Raw genomic sequence first — 27469 nt, 5'->3', positions numbered from 1 at the left:
CTGGAAAAGAGCTAAAGTTAACTATCTGTTGTAATTGACTGAGTGTCTGCAGTAGTCCTAATTGATCTGGCTTTGGTTAAATTATAGGAGGTTCCCAACACTCTTGGTAAAATGGCGCACCTACCCAACCCCACAGTTAGTCCTGCCAAGCCCTGGTGTGCGCAGACTTTCCTGTAAATGGGGGACCACAGCCTTTCTCTGCACTCTATTCTAGTCCATGTGGCCTGGTGCAGCAGGCATAGCCAAATATCTCTAGGCAGAGCCCCCACCCCAGTGCTGCTTCTTTTTTCCTCTCCTGGAGGAATTTCCAATTCAATATTACTGCTGGCCTTACCTAAGGGAGCCAGAACCTTAAGCCATTAACCCTTTCCAACCTGATGGGTTTTTCTCTTTGCAGCTAATAAAAACCTAAACAATGGGTTATTCATCTGAGAGCATTCACCTGTCTTGAAGGTTTCGCGTTTTTCTATTGCCATTAGAGTCTTGATTGGAAAAACTACAATGTGAAGTTGTTTACATTGTTTATCTGTTTTTAATGTCTAAGTAATTACCCAACTGATCAGAAATGTACTAATTTTGGCTAAATGGTTTGACTCTCTGACAGCTTAAATTCTAAACCGAGTCTTCCAACTTTGGGCTTCCAGTCGGATCCCTGGAACTCTCAAAGGATGAGACTCTAAATTTGTTAAAGTAACAGCTGCTTGGGTCAATTCAGATTATATAAAATATATTAAAATGTTATAAATAGTGTCAGACCTATGCTGTATTTATGTTTTTGCTTTCCAGCTAAAGCGGTCTTATAAAAATAAGAGTAAATTCTGTGTATACAAGCCTTTATGTTGTTAACTAAAGAAAGCCAATACAGATTGGTTCAGAAAATTGAGGTAATGCAAATGCCCTTCGGTTTGCTCAGTGGCTTGCTTGCTCAGTTTTACATGTCTTTAATATGCTTTAAACTTGTTTCTCTTAATGAGGAAGATCTTTTCAAAGTTGTAAACATACACTAATGTTTGCTGTCCAGGAGGTGTTATCCTTGTGTTACTTAAAAACATAAAAATGTAATTTTAACTTTTATTTCAGATAATGGTGTGGTATTCATTAATAACTCAATGTCTTAAGTCATCTAGGCATCAGTGCTAAGTAAAACTTGGAAAAATATATTATATATACTTTTAACATCTCAAATTCAATAAAAAAAAAAAAAACTGTTTGAGTTTGTTAACATGTATTCTCATAGGTTAGCCATACATGACAATTCAAGGCTATGTAAAAATAACTATAAGTATAAAGTTTCAAAAGGTGTAAACAAGTCATAAAAAGTTTTAAAATGTTTATAATTTTAAAATATTATTTACAGAGTTAAGTGCTAATGCTAAAATTACACTGACCTAAAGTTAAAGTCTAATCTTCTATTATAACAATAAAGTTTAAAAAAAAAGTGTACTAATATTAGTAAATATCTAAAAATGGTCTAAATCATAAATCTTGGAATCTGTTTCTGCAAAAACTGTAACGTCTGTTTTAACAGTGTCTGCTTATTCGGTTACTCTGCCATTTCTAGAGTTAGGTCCTGTAAGCTCTTTTTTTTTTGACTCTGTTAAATAATCCTAAATTATGTAAACTCTTATATACAGGTTTTTTTTTTTTATTATTTCTGGTTTATTCGACAACAAGAGACATAAAATTCATGTTAATCCATTGTGTACTCTACTGTCTCTGTTAAGTTATGGTTATGTGGCAGATGCTAGAAAACTGGGTTCCAGAAACCCAAGAAAGCTCTCGTGTCTACAGGCTACACGGTAAATACCCGGAAGCCAAAGGATGGCAGAGACCTCTGCCACAATTTCTCCTCTAAGTCAGGCTATGCAGTAAACACTGGTTAAACTGCCAGTTAAATCTAAAAGCCCAGAAAGTCAGGCAGTCAGGCTAGAGACCCAACTTGCTGCCTCACTTCTCCTCTTTTCTCTTCCAGAAGGGAAGTTACTACTATTCTGCAGGACTCTCCACTGTGACGTACGGTTTGATCCCCAGACCTTATGTAAGGGATGACTGACCTTTTCTGTAATAATGCCTGGCCACAGTATAGGGCCCCAAACAACATAACAAAAGAAAAAAAGGGGGGGGGGGTTAAACTACTAGATCAATTTTTCAGTGTACGCGTTAAATGGGCAGAACTCCCCTTTTAAACCAAACTAAAAAAATAGATAAAAAGTTAAACTGACGACCTCAAAGTATACAAACAGGTCACCACAGTTGATCTTACCTAAAGGGTCATAGTTCTCCTCATGGGCACGGTCTTAAGTGTCAGAATTTGCCCATGACCATAATTTTTCTAGCTCACCCTGATATTAAAAAATCTCCAAAAATCAGGGTTGGGTTGGGCACCCCCTTGATTTGCATCATAGAGGCTGCCTCCAGGGTCCACTTTATTAGAGACCAGGGGAATGAGGAGCAAGCTAGCAGCAGGAGCAATGTAGGGATGGGCAACAGGCCAATCAATGGCTGCTTTACACGGTGATCTGCCGTCAAGGAGACCCAGCAAAGCCAGTGCACCCCAAACCTGTGCACCTGTTGCTGATATAAGGAGCCAGGGCGTTGGGCAAGCAGCTGTCGTGACAGCAAATGCCTTCTGTCAGCCCTGCCAAGAGCACAGCCACTGGACACGGAACTGCCCTGGGTGTCGAAGGACTCCTGGTTCAGAACTACAGACCCTGTGGCCCCGAGCTAAAAAGCCTTTGGCTCTGCCCAGCCTCTGCCCAGCTTCCAATTCCAGCCACTGCTACTGGGGATGGCTTAGGGTCAGTAAAACGTAAGTTGCCTATTTCTATCAGCCTCCTATTTAACTCTCCTAGTCCAGCCATGTAATGCGAGTCAACAGGGTGCCTCCCTTAAAGGAGATTTGCATCTCTTACAATTTTCTTAACAGCACCCCATGGATAGGTCTGGGCCTCACACACCCTGCCAGGCCTTAAAAGTCTATCCAATAGTCCAGGGGGAAGTGGTCCCCTCCACTCCTGTACTGAAACTATAGATGCTTCTCCTTACACCGTGTGTTTTTAATGCCCTTATTTGTTTTGTCTCTAACAGACTAAAAGCTGTTAACTCCAAATGGTCGTCAGACAAGGCTTCCAGCCCATTCCACTGGACTACCTGAACAGCCCTCTGGACCAAGCAGTACAGTCTTTCCAAGGCCACTGTTGCACACCATAAGACAGGTAGCAAGAGGAAATACCCAAATCCCCCTCGACGCCCACATGCCAGCTTCGAAGAAGTTACAGAAGATGGAACTCCATCCATAATCCCAAAGAAGAATTTTGGGTATTACCTCTTAAGGAAAAAAATATTAGGCAGAAAGTCAGTTATGAGCTTATGTGTGTGTGACATAAAGGCCTAATGTGTCCAGCATATGCATCTGCATCTCAGTCATCCTGACAATGTTTCATGGGCAGCCCAGCCTTTGCATCCTGCCCTGCCCCCTTCTACCTGATAACCTGCCAGGTGGAGATCCTTCTGCCTGACAAATCTTCCACAATCTCCCAGATGCAGCCCAGTATCTGCATTTCAGTATTACAGAACAGGCGGGGGTTGGATCTCATTTTCATGAGGGGGGGTGTGTGTTATGTGCGGCCCTAAAGGAAAAATGTTATTTTTATGCTGACTAAACCCAGGTGGTTAGAAACTTCATGGCCAAACTCAGAAAACGACTGGAAAAATGGCAACAGGAGAGGGAAACTCAACAGGGATGGTTTGAGTCATGGTTCTGCCGGTCCCCATGGCTTACTACTCTACTGTCAGCCCTAACAGGACCCTTAATTGTTCTACTCCTAATTGTAACCATAGGACCTTGTGTGTTAAATAGACTCATCACCTTCGTGCGGGAACAAGTTAAAAATGTTAAACTCATAATCATAAGACAACAATATGTCACATTAAAAGATACAAAAACAAATCTCTAAGATTAGAGATCCTCACAACAAGGAGTGGGGAATGAAGAGTTAAAATTGTATATGTGCAGGTGTAAAAAGTTAAGCTTAAGCTTACAGGTTTAAACCTTGCTGGTACAGCTGTAAAAAAAAAATAAGACAGAGTAGCACCTTGGCAGTAGGGACTCCATTTTGGAGCACTTGAGACTCCATTCTGAGACAGCACCCCCCACCATGAGACTCTGGTCTGAAACTATGATCTCAAATAGTCGGACAATAGCAGTGCACTACATCACCCTTGGCAACACACAAAAACCCCCTAGCATGATTGCTCAAGCTTAAAAGTAGAAAGGTTACACCTGGGTTACCTGGGCTAATAATGAAGATGTGATTTGTCTGTGTCTTACATTAATGTCAAGTCCTAATTGCTGATTGTAATATTGTAACTGGTATTGTCAAGATTATGATAAATATTAATTTCACTTAGGTTTTAGGTTATGTTGACCCCAGTAACCATATACTCTCTTTTGATTTTATGTACTCTCTTTTGATTTTAGCAACTGTGTATAGCAACCGTGCATAGCAACCATGTATTCCCCCCTTCCCGGTTTTGCGGTTTTTGCCTTTATAAACCCTAACCTTTGGTTATTCGGGGCTGCTCTGCTCATGATGATCAGACAGCCCCAGCATGCTGGATAATCAATAAAGCTTCCCCTTGCTGTTTGCATAAGAGATGTCTCTTGGTGACGTTTTTCGGGCAGTCGACTCTAACAATTCTTCTAATCCATGAACACTGAAGACTTTTCCATTTTTTGTGTCTTCTTTTGTTTCTTTCTTTAATGTTTTGTAATTTTCATCATAGAGCTCTTTGATGTCCTTAGTTAAATTTATTCCAAGGTATTTAAATTTTTTGTAGCTATTGCAAAAGAGGTTGATCTTAGAAGTTCTTTCTCAGCTATGGCATTATTGCTATACACTTCTCTCTTATCACTACTTTTGCTATATCCCATAAATTTTGATATGATGTATTATCACCTTCATTCAGTTCCAGAATGTTTTTGATTTCTCTTTTGATTTCTTCTATGACCCACTGCTCACTCAGGAGCATGCTGTTCAGTCTCCATGTTTGCTTATTGAACACCTCCTGTGTGCCAGGCACTGGTGGGTTCTGGGAACAACACAGTAGGCAGCAAAAGGCCTGCTGTTGTAGAGCTTGCTTCTGGAGCAGGATACAGGTGATAGGCAAGTACACGATGTAGTTTGAGGTAATGATTAAGCGCTATGAAGAAATAAACGAGGGTGATAGTGTAGGGTGGGGTGACATAGTGGTGGTCAGGGAAGCCCTTGTCGGGGCGCTCACTCCAGGACCTGCCCTGAGTTTAGAGACAGAAAGAAGGTCAAGCAGTGGGGGTGCTGGGCCATGTCGAGGGCAGATGCTGAGCGACTCACGCCTGGCTCTGTCGACCTGTTTTGTTTGGTGGTGGGTTTTGCTAGGTTGATGTTGTTGCTGTTGGATGGACTCACAGAGTGTCTGAAGACCGAAGTCCCCAAAAACAAGCACACAAAGCACTCCGTGTTTGATGTTGCTTCCCTCTTGTTCTGTTGTCCCTAATTTCCCACACGCAGTTCTTTGCTCAGGAAGTCCTTGGGGACATGGAGGGTCTTTGCAGCTCTGAGTAGGTGACTGGGTCGCTGATGTCTGTGGACTGGGTTGGAGGCGAGCTACTCAGTCACAGAAGTACTGACACAAAGCTTGATTCTCTCCATATTTGAATTAATTTCTGTTGAACTGGAAAGGGTTGTCTGTAAGGCCTTAGCACGTGATTGGGTGGACCAAGAAACGGGACCAGTTTGTCGCAATCTGGACCTTCATCCAGATGTGCCTGCTGCCAGCCCCAGCAGTTCCTCCCCAGGGTTCCCCTGGCAGGGAGGGCTTGCTTAGAGACCTGAAGCCCATTCCAGGCCTGAGTTCACAGCTGTGGTCTACGCGGCGTCTGACCCCTTCTTGTCACGGTAGCATGGGGCATTTGAGAGAAGCCTAGACTTTTGGTTGACAGTCATCTGAAAATATCATTGATAAAATTTTAGTTTTAGAAAAAAATCCATTTGATTTCTAGCTTTATTACCGTTGGGTGTGTGAGCGTGGGCGAAGGTGTGTGAGCGTGGGCGAAGGTGTGTGAGCGTGGGTGAAGGTGTGTGAGCGTGGGTGAAGGTGTGTGAGCTTGGGCGAATCACTCAATCTCTGGGTCTGAGTTGCCTCACACAGTGAGGATGTTAGCCTCATGATTTCTGAGTTTCCAGCTAGTCCCAGAGTTCTATATTTCTTCTTTTTTTTTTTTTTTTTTTTTTTTTTTGACAGGCAGAGTGGACAGTGAGAGAGAGAGACAGAGAGAAAGGTCTTCCTTTTGCCGTTGGTTCACCCTCCAATGGCCGCCACGGCCAGCACGCTGCGGCTGGCGTACCACACTGATCCGATGGCAGGAGCCAGGTACTTCTCCTGGTCTCCCATGGGGTGCAGGGCCCAAGCACTTGGGCCATCCTCCACTGCACTCCCTGGCCACAGCAGAGAGCTGGTCTGGAAGAGGAGCAACCGGGACAGAATCCAGTGCCCCAACCAGGACTAGAACCCGGTGTGCTGGCGCCGCAAGGCGGAGGATTAGCCTAGTGAGCCGCGGCGCCGGCCAGAGTTCTATATTTCTACACAGTTGAATTATTTTATCATCCTGTTGCTGAGGAGCATAACTAAGACTTTGGAAGCTACTAATTTTATGTCGAGCTTCAAAGTCCATAATTGTTATCTTCAGAAAATATTATTTAACCTATAGTATGTCCAAATCTATTTAACAAAATCACTTTATAAAATAAAAAAAATTATCCCTAGCCTAGCACAGTACATCATTCCCTATTCCGCCATCTTGGAATCCCTATCTCATTTCTTACACTTAACCTGTTGGTTTATCATATATGATGAATTTCTAGCTGTATCAGAACCATTTATTAAATAATTTACCCACTGTCCCTGAAACCTTAACTTTCTTATTTATTAAATTTATTCCTAAGTATTTCATGACTTTGCTACTATTGTAAATTATTTTTTTATTTCCAAAACTTGGAGTTGTTTTAGGGTAAGAAACTTAAATTGTTTCTAAATTTAGTTAATGTTCAGCCATTTTACTATATTATCCTTTTAATTCCTGTGAACTTCTTTCATGTCCTCATTCTGACAGATCATCAACAAAAAGAGCAACTGCAGTTCTCCTTTTCTAAAATACATGCCAGCTATTTCTTTTTCTTTTTTTCCTCTTTACCTCCTCCTCCCTGCTTCCTCACCCTCCTTCTTCCTCCTCGTTCATGCTAAATTAACCAAGAAAATAGTAAATAACTATAGCAAATAATATGTTACTTGCAAGCATCCTGTTTAAAATTTTATTTTAATAAAAATACACTTTAGTGTTTTGCTCTTCGAAGTAATACTAGTTGTTCATGTGTACCAAATAGTATGAATTACACTTAAATAATTTCCTTCCAGCTTTTTAAAGAATTTTGTTAGAATTAGCTACTGATTTATCTTTAGATCATTACTGATATGCTCATTTGGTATTTTTTGAAAATTGTACATATAATGAATTAATTTGGTAGATTTTCTCTAAAAAAATCATAGAATGAACTTAGTTGATAATAGTTTGTTGATTCTTCTGCTATGTTGCTGGATTCATATGCGAAAATTCTAATGGAATTTTTTACTGGTATATCCATATATTTTATTGGTATATTTTCCTATACTTTCAGCTACAGTTTTATTTGGGAATAAGATTAAATTCAAATGCAAGTTTAAGGAATGCAAAGAAATCCCTTGTCATGTTTACTCTCAGTATTCCCCAGCAGTAACATCGAGTAAAACCATGTCACAATCAGGATATTAACACTGATTCAATCAAGATGCAGAGTAGTCAAGATAGAACAAGATACAGCACACTGCCACAGGACCGTTTGTGTCGTCCTTTCAGAAACATTCCGTTCTCCTGCCCTACCCCTCCTTAACCTTCGCAACCACAAAGCTGTTCTCCAGTTCTATAATTTTGTTATTTCAAGAATAACATATAAATGGATTCATACAATATATTTTTATTTATTTTTTTTTTTTTTATTTTTTATTTTTTTTTGACAGGCAGAATGGACAGTGAGAGAGAGAGACAGAGAGAAAGGTCTTCCTTTGCCGTTGGTTCACCCTCCAATGGCCGCCGCGGCCGGCGCGCTGCGGCCGGCGCACCGCACTGATCCGATGGCAGGAGCCAGGAGCCAGGTGCTTTTCCTGGTCTCCCATGGGGTGCAGGGCCCAAGCACCTGGGCCATCCTCCACTGCACTCCCTGGCCACAGCAGAGGGCTGGCCTGGAAGAGGGGCAACCGGGACAGAATCCAGCGCCCCGACCGGGACTAGAACCCGGTGTGCCGGCGCCGCTAGGCGGAGGATTAGCCTACTGAGCCGCGGCGCCGGCCCTGGATTCATACAATATAGAACCTTTTCGGATTAGCTTTTTCACTCAGCATAGTTCTCTAGAGATCCATCCAGGTTCTTGCATGTCTCGCTAGGTCATTTCTGTTTAACTGATGCTTGGTATTCCCCGGTATGGATGTAACACAGATTGTTTCACCATTCACCCAAAAGACATCTGCTTTTTTTCACTTTGAGGCTATTACAGATGAAGTTGGGATGAAGATACAGATGTTGTGTGATCATAAGTCTTACTTCCTAAAGGCCAAATACCCAGAGTGTATCTGCTAGATCATATGTTAGGTGCGTAGTTTTGCCCAACTGCAAAATCATTTTCCAGAGCTATGTACCACTGAAGTTCCTACCAGCAGTAAGTGAGGAATCAAAATTCTCCACAACCTTGCCACCAATTAGGTGGTCTCATTATGTTTTATTTTAGCTATTCTATTGAAGTCGTACTGATATCTCAATGTAGTGTTAACTTGTGTATCCCTAATGTCTAATGACATTAAACATCTGTTCATGTACTTATTTGCCATTGTATAGCCTCTGGTGAAATACCTTTTCATGCCTTTTCTCATTTTTAGTGTTATTGTTCCTCTTGAGAATTCTTAATTTAGTACATATATCCTCTATATAGTCTTTTGCAAGATATGTGAAATGTATTTTCTGTATTGACTGGTGTAATAATACGACAATTAGAACCCAGGTTATAGGAGTGAAGTGCCAGTTTCCTTACTACCTGTCAGGCTGGGACTTTCCTTAGATCCTGGAAGTTTTACTCTGATTCTTCCACACGAGCCCCTACATTCCCAGAACCTGCAGTGGCACAGCAAGTCCTCACGTGTGCTCTGTGGCTTCTCCTGCTACACGTCACTGACTCTAGGTTTTCGACTTCTGTTGGCTCATGTGATTATCTTGAGCCCACCCCCAATAATTCAAAATACCCCCTCTGTGTTGTTAAAATCCTTAACCTTAATTACATCTTCAAAGTTCCTTTTACTTTGAAATATAATCTATTCATAAGCTCCAGGGATTAGGGCATGAGCATGTGGAGTACCATTCTGCCTACCAAAGTCTTCGGATTTTCATTGCCTTGCAGTGGTTCACTCTTAACAAGAATTACTCATAGTTTATAATGTGCCAGATCATGTTCTGACAGTTTTTATGAGTATGAAATCATGTGTTCTAATTAAAAACTCTGCTATTTAGGAACTATTATTGTTCCTTTTTTGCTGATGAAGAAACTGAGACATAGAAAGGGCAAGAAAATTCCCAGAGGTCTTCCAGCGTGTGTGTGACAGAACCAGGATGGGCACCCAGATCAAATGTCTTCAAAGTCTGCATCACACATTGTTTTCGTTTTCTCTTTGACCAATGGTTGTTAAGGAGTGTGTTGGGAATTTATTGGAAATACGCTGACCTTTGCTAATTCTAATCAAGTTTTTAATTTTGTTTTTATTGTTTCCTTTAAAATTTCTTATATTTATCATTACCTTTCATACTTTGCTTCCTACCTTTAGCTTCTTGTTCTTTATTGTATGATATCAGTATTGACATTTCTGCCTTTGTTTTGTTTGTATTTTTCCAACATAGTGTTCCTGTGTTTACTCTTATTGTAAGTGTATTTTTATTAAGTCACAAAGTAGGGATGTGACAGCCCCTGTCTTTTAATAGCCTGAATCAAATCCGTTTGCATTAAGAGTAACAATTCATTTACTATATTTTATTGCTAAAATCTTTAGTTTTTCATAAAATTTACACCACTGTTTTCTCTTTATTAACTTCTTTAAAAATTTTTGTCCAATGAGCTGTTCATTCCAATGTTTTATATGTAGATTTTTAAGTTTTACTGACCTGTAACATTTCTGTAATCACCAGATATATACTTCTCTACCATTGTTTTTAAATAAGATGCTACTTCCCTCAATAAGACATACTTTTTGTCCTAGAAACTCATAAATCACCATGGTCTCCCTAAACAGCTTCAGGACTTGACTCTTATCTTATCCTAGCTGATTTTTCTTTGATTTAGGATTTAGTCATCTATAACAGAATGCTCTTCCCATTCAACAACAACAAAAGAAGCTAGATAATTTATTAAAAAAAAAAAGAAACTTAAGTCCATAAGATATATATGGACATGACAATCAAGTGAAGTAAATTCAAAAGGGTGGGGAGGCCTTAATTGGAAGAGACCCAAACCATCTTCTTGGTACAGCATGCCAGAAAGACATGAGCACTGAAGGAGTAGATGGAGGATTTCAGCTAAAAGTTTAACAAATTCCTAAACTGATTAGTGGTTTTTGTGAAAGCTTAAAACAACTGGAAGCCATAAACACTGTGAATTTCTTACTTTTAAGCACTCTTACTGGCCTTTACTGAGTACTCACAAAATACAGATTGGAGATAAGGCAGAAAAACTCAACTTCTGATTATGATGATTAACTTTTCACAACTAACAGCCTGAAAACAGGCATAACCAGTTGGGGTCATAAGTTCTATATGTCAATACAGGATATCCAGCATTAAATCAAAAATAGTAAACATGTGAAAAAAGAAGACAAAAACAAGAAAAAAGAACCTACTATCAAGAAATAAAGTACTCAACAGACCAGACTCAACAATGATCGAAATGTTGAAACTTGAAACAGAGAATTAAAGATAATTGGCTTAAATGTTAAGGAATCAAGTGGAAAATATGAGCAGCACATTTGAATAAATGGAGAATTTCAGCAAAATTGAAATGACAAAAATAGTTCAATAAAAATGCTAGAACTAAAAACATGATATTATAGCTCTGCATCTATTATGATAACCACTGGCAAATGTGGCTATTTTAAATTCATTTTTAGCCACTCTAGGCACAATTCAAGTACTTTAATAGTGACATGTGGTGAATAGCCACTGTATTGGACAACACAAGAAATAAATTCATCAACCCAAAAGGTGCTATTAGCTGTCCCTGTCTTAAATGGAATAAAATTGTGTTACACTTATTAGCAGACTGGATTTTACCAAGAAAAGAATAAGTCTGCATCTTAAGAAACTGGGAGAAAAGCAAATTAAATAGTAAGCAACATGAAGAAAATAATTCAAATGAGTATAGCAGTCAGTAAAATTGAGAAGAAAAGAGGAAAAACATCAATGAGGGCATAAGATCTATAACTATAAAGCTAGAAGAAAAAATAAGGAAAAACTCCATGGCCTTGGTATGGACAATGCTTTTTTTGAAATGACCCCAAAAGCACCAGCAAGAAAAGGAAAATAGATAACAAGATTATATCAAACTAAAGAAATTCTGCGTGGGCAAGGAAACAGACAACCAAATGTAGAGACAACCTATAGAATAGGAGAAACTATTTGCAAACTATGCATCTGATTATGGGTTAATATCCAAAATATGAAAAAAATCCAACAACTTAATGGCAAGACAGCAAATATCCTGATTTCAAAATGGACAAAAAGGGGAGGTGCTGTGGCACAGCACATTAAGCCACCACCTGCAGTGCCAGCATCCCATATGTGCACCAGTTTGAATCCTGGCTGCTCCACCTCCCATCCAGCTCCCTGCTAATGTGCCAAATATTTGGCCCCCGTACCCACATGGGAGGTCCAGAAGTTCCTGGCTCCTGGCTTCAGTCTGGCCCACCCCGGGCCATTGTGGCCAACTGGGGAGTGAACCAGGGGATAGAAGATCTCTCTCTCTCTCTCTTTCTCTGTAACTCTGCCTTTTGAATAAGTAAATAAATCTTTTAAAAAAATGGGCAGAAGAACCTGAACAGACATTTCTCAAAAGGAAAACTTCCATAACAAGTATATGAAGAGGTGCTCAATGCCACTAATTGTCAAGAAAATACAAATCAAAACCACAATGAGATGTCACCTCACACTTTGTAGAATGGGTATTATCAAAAAGAGGAAACATAATAAACAAGGATGTTGGGAAAATTTTACCCTTGCTCATTTTGTCAGAATTGTAAAGAGTACAGCCATTGTGGAAAACAGTATGACAATTTCTTAAAAAATTAAAAATAGAACTACCATTTAATACAGGAATCCCACTACTGGGTATATATTCAAGGAAATGAAACCAGTTCTTGATGAGCTAGCTGCACTCCCATGTTCTCGGTAGCATTAATCACAGTAGCCAAGCTATGGAATCAAACTAAGTGTCCATCGACAGAAGAGTAGATAAAGAAAATCAGGTATATATACAGTCTCTAAAAAGAGGAAAATGCTGTCTTGAAGCAACATGGATTAATCATGAGGAAAGTATATGAAGTTAAATAGGTCAGACACAAAACAGAGATAATACCACATGTTCTCACTTAAATGCAGAATCTTAAGTTCAAATCATAGACATATAGAGTAAAATGGTGGTTACTTGAGGTAGAAGGGAAGGAATGGAGTATGTTTGTCAAAAAGTACAAAATTTAAGTTAGAGAGAATAAGTTCAACATAACTATTTACAACATGGTTACCCTAGTTAATAATAATATATTGTATAATTTTTTAATATATTGTATAATTTAAAATTGCTAAGAGAATAGATGATAAGAATTAGTGCCAAAAAAGTGTGTGAGGCAATGGATATGCTAATTACTTTGAGTCAGTCTACAATTTATACATATTTTAAAAACATGTTGTATGTCATAAGTATATATAATTTTGAATGTATAACAAATTATTTTTTTTGAATACAACTTTAGGAATGAAGTGATCCTTCCGATCATACCCATCTTCTCACCCCTCTTCATGCTGCTTCCCCATTCCATCCTTTTTTTTTTCTTTTTGATAGGCAGGTTAGACAGCGAGAGAGAGAGAGAGAGAGAGAGAGAGAGAGAGAGAGAGAGAGAAAGAGGTGTTCCTTTTTCCGAAGCCAGGAGCCAGATGCTTCCTCCTAGTCTCCCATGCGGGTTCAGGGACCAAGGACCTGGGCCATCCTCCACCGCCTTCCCAGGCCACAGCAGAGAGCTGAACTAGAAGAGGAGCAACCAGGACAGAATCCAGCCCTCAAATGGGACTAGAACCCAGGGTGCCAGCGCCGCAGGTGGAGGATTAGCCTAGTGAGCTGCGGCACCGGCCCCATTCCCATCCTTATTTCTTTTTTAAAAAAGATTTATTTATTGGGGCTGGCACTGTGACATAGCAGTAAAGCCACTGCCTGCAATGCTGGCATCTAATGTGGGCACAGGTTCGAGACCTGCTGCTGCACTTATGAGCCAGCTCTCTGCTGTGGCCTGGGAAAGCAGTAAAAGTTGGCCCAAGTCCTTGGGCCCCTAAACCAGCGTGGGAGACCAGGAGAAGCTCCTGGCTCCTGGCTTTGGCTTGACGCAGCTTCAGCCATTGCGGCCAGTTGTGGAGTGAACCAGTAAATGGAGTCAGTCAGTCTCTCTCTCTCTGCCTCTGCTTCTCTCTCTTTGTAACTCTGCCTTTCAAATAACTAAATAAATCTTTTAAAAAGAGGCAGAGAGGGAGAGAGAGAGAGAGAGAGAGGTCTTCCATCTGCTGGTTCACTCCCCAATTGGCCTCAACAGCCAAAGCTGCATTGATCCAAAGCCAGGAGCCTGGAGCTTCTGTTGGTCTCCCACACTAGTGTAGGGGCCCAAGGACTTGAACTGTCTTGTACTGCTTTCTCAGGCCATAGCAGAGAGCTGTATCAGAAGTGGAGGAGCCGGGACTTGAACCAGCACCTATATGGGATGCCAGCACTGCGGGCAGCAGCTCCACCTGCTACACTACAGTGCTGGCCTGCCATTCTTGTTCTTACTAAGATCTATTTTCAGTTAAATGTATACACATACAATTAACTCTATCGTAAGTAGAGAGTTCCACAAATTGTATGAAGAAAAAATTTTCCTCAAAAGCCAGTACAAGGGGTGTTCAAAGTCATTGCATCTCATTGTTCATTTCAGTCCTTTAGATTACCTTTTAGATGCTCTATTAGTTATCACAGATCAGAGAGAACATATGGGATTTGTATTTTTGGGACCAGCTTATTTCACTAAGCATGATGTTTTCCAGATTCATTCATTTTGTTGCAAATGACAGAATTTCATTTTTTTCCTGCTGTGTAATACTCTTTGGTGTACATATCCAATAATTTCATTAACCAGTCTTCAATTCATGGGTTTGGGGTTGATTCTGTATCTTAGCTATTGTGAATTGAGCTGCAGTAAACATGGGGGAACAGATAGCTCTTTCATAGCTGATTTCATTTCCCTTGGGTAAATTCCCAGGAGTGAGATGTCTGGGTCATTTTCTTTCTTTAATGTTTTGTAATTTTCATCATAAAGATATTTGACATCCTTGGTTAAATTTATTCCAAGATATTTGGGTGTTTTTTTTCTTTTTGGAGCCATTATGAATGGAGTTGATCTTAGAAGTTCTTTCTCAGACATGGTATTGTGTGTTTATACAAAGGCTATGAATTTTTGTGTATTGATTTTATACCCTGCTATTTTACCAAACTCTTCTATGAGTTCTAATAGTCTCTTAGTGGAGGCTTTTGGAACTTATATATGTAGAATCATGTCATCTGCAAATAGGGATGGTTTGACTTCCTCCTTCGCAATTTGTATCCTTTTGATTTCTTTTTCTTGCCTAATGGCTCTGGCTAAAACTTCCAGAACTATATTGAATAACAGTGGTGAGACTGGGCATCCCTGTATGGTACCGGATCTCAGTGGAAATGCTTCCAGCTTTTCCTCTTTCAATAAGATGTTGGCCGTGGGTTTGTCATAAATTGCCTTGACTGTCTTGAGGAGTGCACCTTCTATACCAATTTGCTTAGAGTTTTTATCTTGAAAGCCTATTGTATTTTGTCATATGGTTTGTGTTCTGCAGTTTGTTAATGTGATATATCACAGTGAGTGATTTGCATACCTGGGATAAATCCTACTTGGTCCCGGTGTATGATCTTTCTGATGTGTTGTTGGATTCAATTGTCTATTATTTTTTTGAGGATTTTTGCACCATGTTTATTGGGGAAATTGGTCTGTAGTTTTCCTTCTCTATTGTATCTTTTTCAGGTTTAGGAATTAAGATCATGATGGCTTCATAGAAGAAGTTTTGGAGGATTCTCTCCTTTCATTTGTTTTGAATAGTTTGAGAAGAATTGGAGTTATCTCTTTTTAAATATCTGGTATAATTCCTCAGTGAAGCCATCAGTCCTGGGCTTTTCTTTGCAGGTAGGGTCTTTATTACTGATTCAATTTCCATCTTTGTTATTGGTCTGTTTAGGTTGTCTATGTCTTCATTGCTCAATTTAGGTAGGTTATATGGGTCCAAGAATCTATCCATTTCTTCTAGGTTTCCTGATTTGTTGGCATATGTCTCTTTGTAGTAATAACTAAGGATTTTTTTTTTTATTTCTGTGGTGTCAGTTGTTACATTTCCATTTTCATCTCTAATTTTATTGATTTTGGTGTTCTCTCTCTCCCTTTTTTGTGGTTAGTTGGTCCAATGATATGTTAACTTCTTGTTCAGAAAAGCAGCTTTTTGTTTTGCTCATCTTTTAAATTTTTGGTACAATTTTGTTTAATTTTTTCTCTAGTTTTAATTATCTCTTTTCTCCTAGTTTTGGGTTTGATTTTCTTTTTTCTCTAGGTCCCTGAGATGCTTTAATAGCTAACTTATTTGATGCCTTTCCAATTTTTTGATGTAGGCACTAATTACTATAAACTTTCCTCTTAACACTACTATTGCTATATCCCATAAGTTTTAATATGTTTTATTTTAATCCTCACTCATTTTTAGAAATTTTTTATTTTTCTTTTGATTTATTCAGTGAACCACTGTTCATTCAGGGCCGTGTTGTCCAGTCTCCATGTATTTGCATATAATCTAGAGATTCTTGAGTTGTCAATTTCCAGCTTCATTCCATTGTGGTCAGAAAAGATGCATGATATGATTTCAGTATTTTTGAATTTACTGAGTCTTGCTTTATGACCTAGCATGTGGTCTATCCTAGAGAAAGTTCCATGCACTGGTGAAAAGAATATTTATCCTCCATCTGTGGAATGAAAAGTTCTGCAGATATCCATTAGGTCCATTGAGTCTGTAGTGTCGATTAACTCTGTTGTTTCCTTGCTGATTTTCTGTCTGGTTGATCTGTCCATTGCTGTAAGTGGGATGTTGAAATCCCCCATTACTATTGTACTGGAGTCTATGTCTCCCCTTAGTTCCATTAACATTTCTTTTAAATAGCCAGGTGACTTGTAATTAAGTGCACATACAATTACAGTAGTCACATATTCCTGTTGAATTGAACCCTAAATCATCACATAGTGCCCTTCTTTGTTTTTGTGCTGAAGTCTAGTTTGTCTGATATTAGGGTTGCTACACCAGCACTTTTTCTGGTTTCTGTTAGCATGGATTATCTTTATCCATCCTTTCTCTTTCAGGCTGAGGGTGTCTTTGTTGGTGAGATATGTTTCTTGTAAGCAGTAAATAGATGGATTTTGTTTTTAATATATTCAGTCAGTCTGTATCTTTTAACTGGACAGTTGAGGCCATTTACATTCAAGGTGACTATTAATGAGTACAACTTGGCCTTGCCATTTTTCCATAATTATGCCTATTATTTGCTTTTTATTTCCTTTGTACTTTTACTGGGAGATTTTCTGCCTTCACCTTCTTTCATAGTGATGACCATGTTTCTGTGTTTCTGTGTGTAGCACATCCTTAAACATCTTTTGTAAGGCTAGACAAGTGATGACAAAAATCTTTCAATTCCTGTGTGTTATGCAAAGTCTTTGTTTCACACTCATTCATAAATGAGAGCTTTATGGAGTACAATATTCTGGTTTGACATTTTTTTCTCTTTAGACCTGAACTATAACTTGTCATTCTGTTATAGCCTATAGGGTTTCAGATGAAAAGTCAGCTATGAGTCTAATTGGAGATTCTCTGAAAGTAATCTGTTGTTTCTCTTGTGTCCTCTTTAGAATGTTTTCTTTATGTTTTACTGTGGAAAGTTTGACTATAACGTGTGGTGGTGAAGATCTTTTCTGGTAATGTCTTTTAGGAGTTCTATATGCTTCCTATACTTGGAAATCCCTTTCTTTCTCCAAATTAGGGCAGTTTCTATAATTATTTTACTAAAAAGGCATTCTAATCCATTCTCTCTTTCCACACCTTCAGGAATTCCTAGTACCTGTATGTCAGTTTGGTTCATTTGATAGTATCCCAATAACTTCTAATACTGTTTTTTTTTATTTTATCTAATTTCTTCTTCTTTTTTTTTTTTTTTTGGTTGTAAAATTTTTAGTGATTTGTCTTCTAACTTGGATATTCTTTCTTCTGCCTCATCAAGTCTGTTCTCAAGGCTTCCTACCATATTATTTATTTGTTCTATTGAATTCTTCATTTTCAATATTTTGTTTTGATTTTTCGTTAAAATCTACTTCATGGGAAAATTTTTCATTCATGTTTGTATGGATTTCTTTAGTTCATGAAGTTTCTTCTGATTACTTTCTGATTACTTCTAAGTAATCCTATAATTAGTTATGCCAGTTATGGCATTTCATCAGTCTCTTCATCTTCACATTCTAATATTGAAGTGTTGTGTTATTTTGGGAGCAGCATACTGTCTTCCTTATTCTTGTTTCTTGAATTGCTGGGTTTGTTATTAGGCATTTGTGATGATACTTGTTGGGTTTTTATTCCCGTGTTTTGTATCTTTAGACTATGACTCTGTGGCTTCATGGAGTATCCACTCTTTCACAGAGGGTGTGGGTGTGGTCAGGAAGCTCTGCTCAGTATTCTAGGGTGACGGGAGTGTCCGAGGTGACAGCCAAGGTGAGCATGGTAAATTCCTTTTTTTAATTAGTGTGTTTGTTCCACTCTGTTGGCATATTCGCAGATGCAGCTCCTCTCCTTGAAGGAGATCAATGCTGGGCTCTAGACCCAGCAGGTACAGTTGTCATCCCTGCTGCCAGAACAACACAGAACCTCTATGCCACCCTCAGTGTGAACATGGATCCTGCAACAGGGACCCTCACCAGGGGATCCAAGAGCCCAGAGCATGTGGGGCCACCCACAGTGACTTCCCAGAGGTCCCGCTCACCCTGTGCCCTCCCATGCAGCCACAGTGTTTTCACGTTCCTGGCACACAAGGCTCCCACAGTCCTGAGCACCAAGCGCCCTGTCAGTTCTCCCAGCCAGACTCAGGCTTCTTCTCTCTGCTTGTTGTTGGGCACACAGACACGAGCTGGCACAGCTGTTATGTATGTCCAAAGTGGCACCCACCCTCTCTCAGGTAGTTACAGGACACTAGTGTGGGGTGGTTGGGAAGAGAGGAAGGTGTCCCCCTTTTTCCCTCTAGATTGGCATGTCCACGGGGGTACAGGACTTCAAGCTGGGCCCATGCCAGACTCTTCCTGCCACTTTATCACCAGTGGTGTGGGCTGCTGCAGACTGGTCCCTCCTCCCTCCAGAGCAGGTGCTGAGCTGTGCACGTCCACACCCTCCATGTAGGTCCACAGTGTCCCCCACTTTGCGTGGAGTTTCCTCTGCCATTTTCTTCCTAACCTTTCCCTGAGATCGCACTCTATCCACTTTTTTTTAAACTGTCCTTCCCTAGGCTAGAGCAGTAAGCTCCCTCCCTATGCCATCATCTTAGAAAATGCCCCTGGTCAAGTATGTATAATTTTATCTTTCAATTAAAGCTTTCAAAAAACTAAAGACATCATGAGAATAAAATCAGTGAATCTGAATTTTTAATTAATTGATGAATCTCTAATCATACTGATCAAGAAAAAAGAAATTACATTGTTAATATAAGATATGAAAGGTAGGATATAAGTTCATATCCTAGAGACACTAAAGTAAAGAACTTTATGTTAATCAATTGGATTACCAAGATGAAATAGATAAATTTCTTAAAAATACAAATTACTATAGTATACTTAAAAAACTGATAATTTATAAAGCCTTAAAACTATTAAATTAATTCATAGTTAAAATCTTTGCCCCAGAGAAACTAAAGGTTCAAATAACTTAAGTATTGAACATTAGCAACATTTTAAGAAATCATTTCATACTTTTCAATTCATTTTATGAGACTTACTTTACCTGATACCCAAACTATTCAGATTTGTTATAATAAAATAAGGCTGTGGACCAATCTGCCTCATGAATATTGAGGCAAAAATCTTTAGTAAGCAACTTATTTTATGAATATTGACAAATTCTAATATGGAGAGACAAAGGCCCAAACTGGTCAACACAATTGAAGAACAAGTTTAGAGAACTGACACTACATCATGTTAAGGCTTAATATGTGTACAGTAATCAGAACCATGTGGTATTGGTGAAAGACTAGACAAGTAGAGCAGAGGAACTGATGAAGAATCCAGAAACAGACCCACTTAATTTGACAAAGGAGCAGAGGAAATATAAAAGGCTCTTTCTTTATTATATTTCCTCTGATCCCCATGTACCCGCATGGGAGAGCACCTGGCTCCTGGCTTCGGATTGGGGTGAACCAACGGAAGGAAGACCTTTCTCTCTGTCTCTCTCACTGTCTAACTCTGCCTGTCAAAAAAAAAAAAAAATAGTAGGAGAACAATTGGCAATCTACATTCAAAAGAAAAAACTAATCTAAACAGGGAACTTATGCCCTCCAGAAAAATTAACTCAAATGAATCATACACCCAAATCCCAAGCACAAAACTAAAACTCTTAGAGGTGATATAGGAGAAAATCTAGGTGACCTTGCCTATGATGATGACTTTTAAAGAAAACTCCAAAGTCATAATCCATGAAAGAAATAATTGGTAAGCTGGGTTTCATTTAAATTAAAAACTTCTGTTGCAAAACATACTGTTAAGTGAGAAGATAAGTCTTACACTGAGAGAAAATATTTGCAAAACATTTACCTGATAAAGCACTATTATCTAAGGTGAACAAAGAACTCAACAATAAGAAAATAAGCAACTTGGTGAAAAAAATGGACAAAAGATCTGAATTGGTATCTCACCAGAGAAGAAATACAACTGGCAAAGAAGTACATGAGAAGATTTTCCACATCATCACCCTGGGAAATGCAAGTTAAAACAACGAGATGCAGCCACACACTTATCAGGATTGCAAAATCCAGAACACTGACGACATCAAAAGTTGGTGTTGATGCAGAGTAACAGGGGCTCTCATTCACTGCTGGTGGGGATGCTAAAAGGTCCAGCCACTGTGGAGGTAGTTTGACAGTTTCTTACAAAACTAATACACTCCTAGCCTCTGATGCAGCCATCATGATCCATGACATTTACCAAAAATGTTGAATAAAAACCTGGCACACAGATGTTTATTACAGGTTGTTTTTCGTAGTGCCAAGACTTAGAAACAATCAAGATGTATTTATTCTTTTGAGAACTGTCTTATTCATGTTCTTTGCCCATTTCTTAACTGTGTTGGTCGTTTTGTTGTTGTTGAGTCTTTTGTATTCCTGATATATTCTGAATTTTACTTTGTTGTCAGATAAGTAGCTTTCAAATATTTTCTCCTGTTGGAGGTCTCCTCACTGTATTGTTTCCTTTGCTCTGTAGAAGCTTCTGAGTTTTATTTAATCTGATTTGTCCAGTTTTTTTTGTTGTTGTTGCCTGTACTTTTGGAGTCTTACCAAAGAATTCATTGCCCACACCAATGTCTTAGAATATTTCCATGTGTTTTCTTCTAGCAACTTCATAGTTTCAAGTCTTACAGTTAGGTCTTTGATCCATTTTGAGTTGATTTTTGTATATGGTAAGAATCAGGGATCCAGTTTAATTCATCTGCTTATATATGTCCCAGTTTTGCCAGCACCATTTATTGAAAAGACTGTCCTTTCTCCAGTGTATGTTCTTGGCACCTTTGTCAAAAATCAGTTTTCTGTAGGTTCATGGATTAATTTCTGGGCCCTGTATTTTGTTCCATTGATCGGTGCATCAGTTTTCATGCCAGTACCTTGCTATTTTAATTCTTGTAGCTTTATAGTGCGCTTTGACTAAATACTTCCGCCTAAGATCAGGCACAAGAAACAGATGGCTGCTCTCACCACTTCTATTCAGTATTGTGCAAGAGGTCCCTATACAATTAGGCAAAAATTTTAAGAAGTCATACAAATTGAAAAGGAAGAGATCATTTGCAGATAACATGATATGCATAGGAAATCCTAAGAATCTATAAAAATGTCAGAATTGTAAATGGTTTTATCAAAATCACAAGATACGAGTTTAATGTACAAGTGTCAATGGAATTTCCATATACTAGCAGTTATACATTTTAAGTTAAAATAGAAATATACTATTTACAATAGTGCCAAAATACATGCATTTCCTACATATAAGTCTAACAGAAACGTGTGCAAGATACATTTGCTGAAAACCGCAGGACATTGCTGAGACACATCAAAGTAGATGAAGATATACACTTTGGTAATGGGTTTGAAGACTAAATACTGTTAAGTTATTAGTTTCCCAAATATATATAGAGATTCACTGCAATCACAGTTTCTTTCTGTAGCTATTTTATAGAAATTTATGATTTTAAAATCTCAATGGAAACCTATGAGATATAAAGCAGTCAAAATAATTTTGAAAAAAAATTTTTTTAATTTATATTACTGTGCTTTAAACATACTTTAAAGCTACAGTAATCAATAAAACATAACCTGAACCTAAATGCTCACTCAATGGAAAAAGAATGGTATATCAGTAAGCAAGGGATTGTCATTTTAATGAGAACATATAAAAACTCTTACAACTCCATAAGACACAAGCCCATCTAAAATGGACAGAAAAGGGTAGGTGCTGTGGTGCAGCAGGCTAAGCTACCACGTGGGACACCCACACCTCATCCTGAAGGGCCTGGCACTGAGCTTTGCCTTCGCATCAGATCTCGCTTCCTACCAGTGCACCTGGGAGACAGCAGTTGCTGTCCCAAGTACTTGGGTTTCCGCCATCCATAGAGAGACCTGGGTAGAGTTGATGGCTCCTAGCCTCGGCCCAGACAGCCCCAGTTGTTGTGGGTATTTGGAGACTGAACTAGTAAATAGAAGATTCTCCCCCCACCCCACCCCCTCTCTTTCTCTCTCTCTCCCTTTCCCTCCCCCCATTCAAATAAATAAGTAAACTGAACTTCTTAAAAATCGTCCAAGAAATGGACAGATGTTTGATCCATAAAGAAATGTAAGTAGCAAATAAGTGCATGAAAGGATACTCACCATTAGACTTTAAGGAAAAGCAAATTCAATCACAATAAAACATTATGACATATAGAGTAGAATGACCACAATTACTGAAGAAACACCTAAAATAATAAATATGAACAACTATTTGGTGCAGGTGGATTCATGAGACACAGCTAGTAAGTATGAAAAGTGATGATCACTTTGGAAACTATTTGGGCGGCTTTGTATATTGTTAAACATACAAATGTTTGTCAGAAAGTTCATGGAACATGGAATTTAAAAATCTGTTTATTATTTTGGTGCAAAAAATTTATAATTCATGCATACTATGGGTCTTTAAAAGATCATGTAAATGTATATTATGAAAAAACTATACATGGAATTCAAAAATTAACTGATTTTTAATTCCATTTTCCACAAAAATATTTGAAGTCCCCCACACATATAGCATATGATGCAGAATCCCTTACCTAGGCATTTACCTAAGAGAAATAAACACAATATCCACACAATGACTTTTATACAGAAGTTAACAGCAACATCATTAATGATATTCAAAAACCAAAGCAACCTCGATATGCATTAACTGATGAATAAAAAGCAAATTGTGGGACATCCTTAGAATGCAGTACACTGAACAATAAAAAGAAAAGACCTTTGTGTGGACGGAACTAATGGTGTGGATAGATCTTATAAGCTTTATACCAAGTTAAAGGAGCCTCATAAAAGAATCACTACATTGCGCTAACCTACTTATGTGAAACTTGAATCCCAAAGATCTCATAGCTTTCCCTACATTCAACCTCCTTTCCCCATAAGCCCCAGCAGCTGCTGATTTTAGAACAGGTAGATGGATTGGAGTTGCTTAACAGAGAGAATAGTGCTTGGGCCGTCTTCTTCTGCTTTCCCAGGCCATCGCAGAGAGCTGGATCGGAAGTGGAGCAGCACCCATATGGGATGCCAGGGCTTCAGGCCAGGGCGTTAACCCACTGCACCACAGCGCCAGCCCAATTTTCTCTTTTTTAAATAAATCATTGATCTGGAAATATAACTTTTTTGCCAAATTATCATCATATTACATATTTTCTTTAGAGCTATGGAGATGCAAGTGACAGATGGAGTCGGAAATGGTAGGAGTATCTGTGTGTGTCATCTAGTGTGAATTTATAGTTGGAGATATCAGTCTTTAGAGAGGTGGTACTATCAATTAAAATGGGATGAACTCTACTTATTTAATTTTTATCTTCCAATTACAAATGCACACTCAAAATACTTTCCATATATACTCAATTGTTCTACATCCATAATAAGATAATTAGAAATTGAGGAAATTCATCTTCTCTCATTACTTCAAACTTCCAGAAGGCAGGCAAGGCAAAAAAAAAATAAAGAAAAGAAAAGAAAATATAGAATTAATTCAAAAAGGTGCATCTCACAAGTGATAGTTGGGTGAGTTAGAAATGCATTTAACTGCAAGCAACAGGAATCCTGAGTCAAAGTAACTTGAGCTCATCAGAGCTTGTTTCCCATCATCCAACATTTGGAGACTGGTTGATATGTAGATTGATGACAGCAGGAACCCAGTTCTGTCTATCTTTCCACTCTGCCAGCCTTCAAACAAGCTTTCATTCTCTCCTCACACACAGTGGTTGGTCACTTCACCTCTAGCCTCAAATCTATGTTCCAAGCAAAAACAGAAGAGGGAAAATGCAAATGCTAATGCTAGTACCTGAGGAGCAGCAGTTTTTACAGAAATTCCTGGCAGATTTGTTTATTTCTCATTGGCCAGAATCATATCACTTAGCTATTCATGGTTGCCAGAGAGTCTGAGAAAACTAGAATTTTTCTAGTGAGTCACATGTACCCTTGAATCAAGTAGCAGCTTAGTTGCTAAGGCAAAGAGAGAGAATCATTGATGATGTGGTCTCCTACGTCTGCCACAAGTGTTTGAACTTGGAGTTCTATTTAGTGATATCCAACAACTTTCCCACCAGTTCAATCTTATTATATATTCCCTACTCAGGAATGAAGAGTAATCGCCAAATCTCAGAATTCTTTCATATTCTTGAACAACAGCTTTATTGGAGAGAGTCAAGGAGGATACCTTCTGAAAACACAGCCTGTTCATACTGCCCTTAACATCAGAGAGTTTTTGTTTTCCTTAAGCCTTCAAAGAGTTCATGAGAATTCACACACCTGAAATGCCATGTCTGAACTGGGTGTCAGAAAGTGTGTGCCACAGTTCCTGCACTTGCCCTCCATTATTCTGAATGCAATTAAGAAACCCGTATTCCATAGCAGAATGACTGGATTTGATAGCCAGCTCTGGCCCCTGACTCCAGCTTCCTGCTAATACAGACACTAGGAATTAATGATGCTGCTGAAGTAATTCGATTCTTGCTGCCGAAGTGAAAGACTTGGTTTGAGTTCCTGGTTCCTGGCCTCCACCAGGCCCAATTCCAGCTATTGCAGGCATTTGGCAAGTGAACCAATGGATAGGAATGCTCTCTCTCTCTCTCTCTCTCTTTCTCTTTCGGCTTCTCAAATAAATAAATGTTAAAAAAATAAATTGAATCAATATTTGTTGAATGGGTATATATGTGAATAAGTTAATGTAATCCTACATTCAGTAGAGAATAAAATAGCATTTTCCTCCTGAGAGCTATAGTCCAAAGGGGAAATGACATGTGACTTACTAAGCACAATGCTGGAAAGATGAATTACGTCTTTTGTCTTGACAAAAGCAAAGAACTGTGGAATCAAGAAGAAAGAAAAATTCCTTTTTATTGGAGAAAAATGCGTCACCTAGAAATAGCGTTAGAGTTAATTCCAAATAAATGCAGGTGGAAGAGTGCGTAGGTGAATTCCAAGGTGACAGCACAATGCAAGGCAAGTCACTGAGGTTCAAAAGCTCTGAAAAGGTGGATAACGTCCCTAACTCTTGATCCAGTCAAGAGACACATCCCAGCCAGCAAGTCTCCTCGGATACTTAGGATGGCCTTTTCCGGAGTCACTCCAGACCACTGCTACCTTGAAACAAGCCTTGGACAAATGCTAAGTCCAGATATGGAGGAAAAAGTTCAAGCTGATCACCTGAAGCCAAACCACGCTCTTTCGAGGATATGCTTAGCTTTCATTTGATGTATCCCTATAAAAGCTGAAATTTGAGTATCTCCATCTTTCCTGGATACAAATTCAAGCAATTGAAAGGCCCTGACGTGACATGATCAGGTTAGTCCGAATGATCCTTCTATATGTGATCCAGTCAGTTCCTCAGCAAATTATAAAGCCTACATGAAAGAGCAGGTGGAGCATCCACAACTCGCCACTGACGCAGCTCTACACCAGTGTGGAGGCACACTCCTAGAATCACGCCAGGGCTGAAATCAGGCAGCGGGACACAGACACTAGGATTACATGGCTGCAGCTAACATTGTACTCAGTGGTGAGGAATAGAAAGCCTTTTCTCTAAGATCCAGACTAAGACAAGGATACTTAATCTTTTCAATTCTCTTCAACGTAGTATTAGAAGTTTTTGCAGGGCTGGCGCTGTGGTTCAGCGGGTTAAAGCCCTGGCCTGAAGCGCCGGCAGCCCATATGGGCGCCAGTTCTAGACCGGCTGTTCCTCTTCCGATCCCGCTCTCTGCTATGGCCTGGGAAAGCAGTAGAAGATGGCCCAAGTCCTTGGGCCCCTGCACCCTCGTGGGAGACCCAGAAGAAGCTCCTGGCTCCCGGCTTCAGATCGGCACAGCTCCGGCCATTGCAGCCATCTGCGCGTGAACCATCGGATAGAAGACCTCTCTCTGTCTCTGCCTCTCTCTCTGTAACTCTGTCTTTCAAATACATAAAAATAAATCTTAAAAAAAAAAAAAGAAGTTTTTGCAAGACAAGGGGGAAAAGGCATCCAAGTAGTTATAGAAGAAATGAAATCGTCACTGCTTGTTGATAACATAAATCTTAAATATAGAAAACCCTAAAAACTCCACTAAAAACTCTGAGAACTAGCCGGCGCTGCGACTCACTAGGCTAATCCTCTGCCTGCGGCACCAGCACCCTGGGTTCTAGTCCTGGTCAGGGCGCCGGATTCTGTCCTGGTTGCTCCTCTTCCAGTCCAGCTCTCTGCTGTGGCCCGGGAGGGCTGTGGAGGATGGCCCAAGTGCTTGGGCCCTGCACCTGCGTGGGAGACCAGGCGAAGCACCTGGCTCCTGGCTTCAGATCGGCACAGCGCGCTGGCTGCAACACTCCAGCCATTCTAGCCACTTGGGGGGTGAACCAACAGAAAAAGGAAGACTTTTCTCTCTGTCTCTCTCTCACTGTCTAACTCTGCCTGTCCAAAAAAAAAAAAAAAAAAAAAAAAAACTCCCAGAACTAATAAAAATAAAAACATAAAAGGGTGCAGGATGTGAAATTAACACATAGTAGTCAGTAACATATGCTACCAGTGAACTTCCTGGAAAAAAATATAATAGTCTAATTGTCAAAAAAATAAAACACCCAGGAATAAATTTAACCAGAGACAAATAATCTGTATTTTGAAATTTTTAAAGCATAATGAAAGACATAAATAATGGAAAGATACACTGTGTTCATGGACTAGAAGTGATATTGTTAAAAAGTTCATATTACTCAAGTTCTTGTACAGATTCAATATAGTTATTACCAAAATTCCCATGTCATTTTTCATAGAAATAAGAAAAAGTCCTAAAATTCATGTGGAACCATGACCATAGGCAGCCAAGGCAATCATGAGCAAACAGCAAAACTGGAGGCATCAGAATGCCTGGCTTCAGACTATACTACAAAGAATAGTAATTAAGGCAGACTCACCGACCAATGGAACAGTAGAGTGAGCCCAGAAATGAGCACACTAATGTATAGTG

General features: G+C 39.2%; 1 long non-coding RNA gene across 1 annotated transcript; it reads left to right on the top strand.

Annotated features, from left to right (window-relative positions):
- Positions 1-239: 239 nt before the first annotated feature.
- Positions 240-4653, top strand: LOC138843606 (uncharacterized). The gene is made up of 2 exons (XR_011378558.1): positions 240-2038; positions 3088-4653. It is a non-coding gene; the product is annotated as an uncharacterized lncRNA (long non-coding RNA).
- The last annotated feature ends 22816 nt before the right edge of the window (positions 4654-27469 follow it).

Source organism: Oryctolagus cuniculus, chromosome 8, assembly GCF_964237555.1.
Source record: "Oryctolagus cuniculus chromosome 8, mOryCun1.1, whole genome shotgun sequence".
Lineage (NCBI taxonomy): Eukaryota > Metazoa > Chordata > Mammalia > Lagomorpha > Leporidae > Oryctolagus > Oryctolagus cuniculus.
Note: the sequence above shows the minus strand (reverse complement) of the source record. Positions and strands in the feature narration are given on the sequence as shown.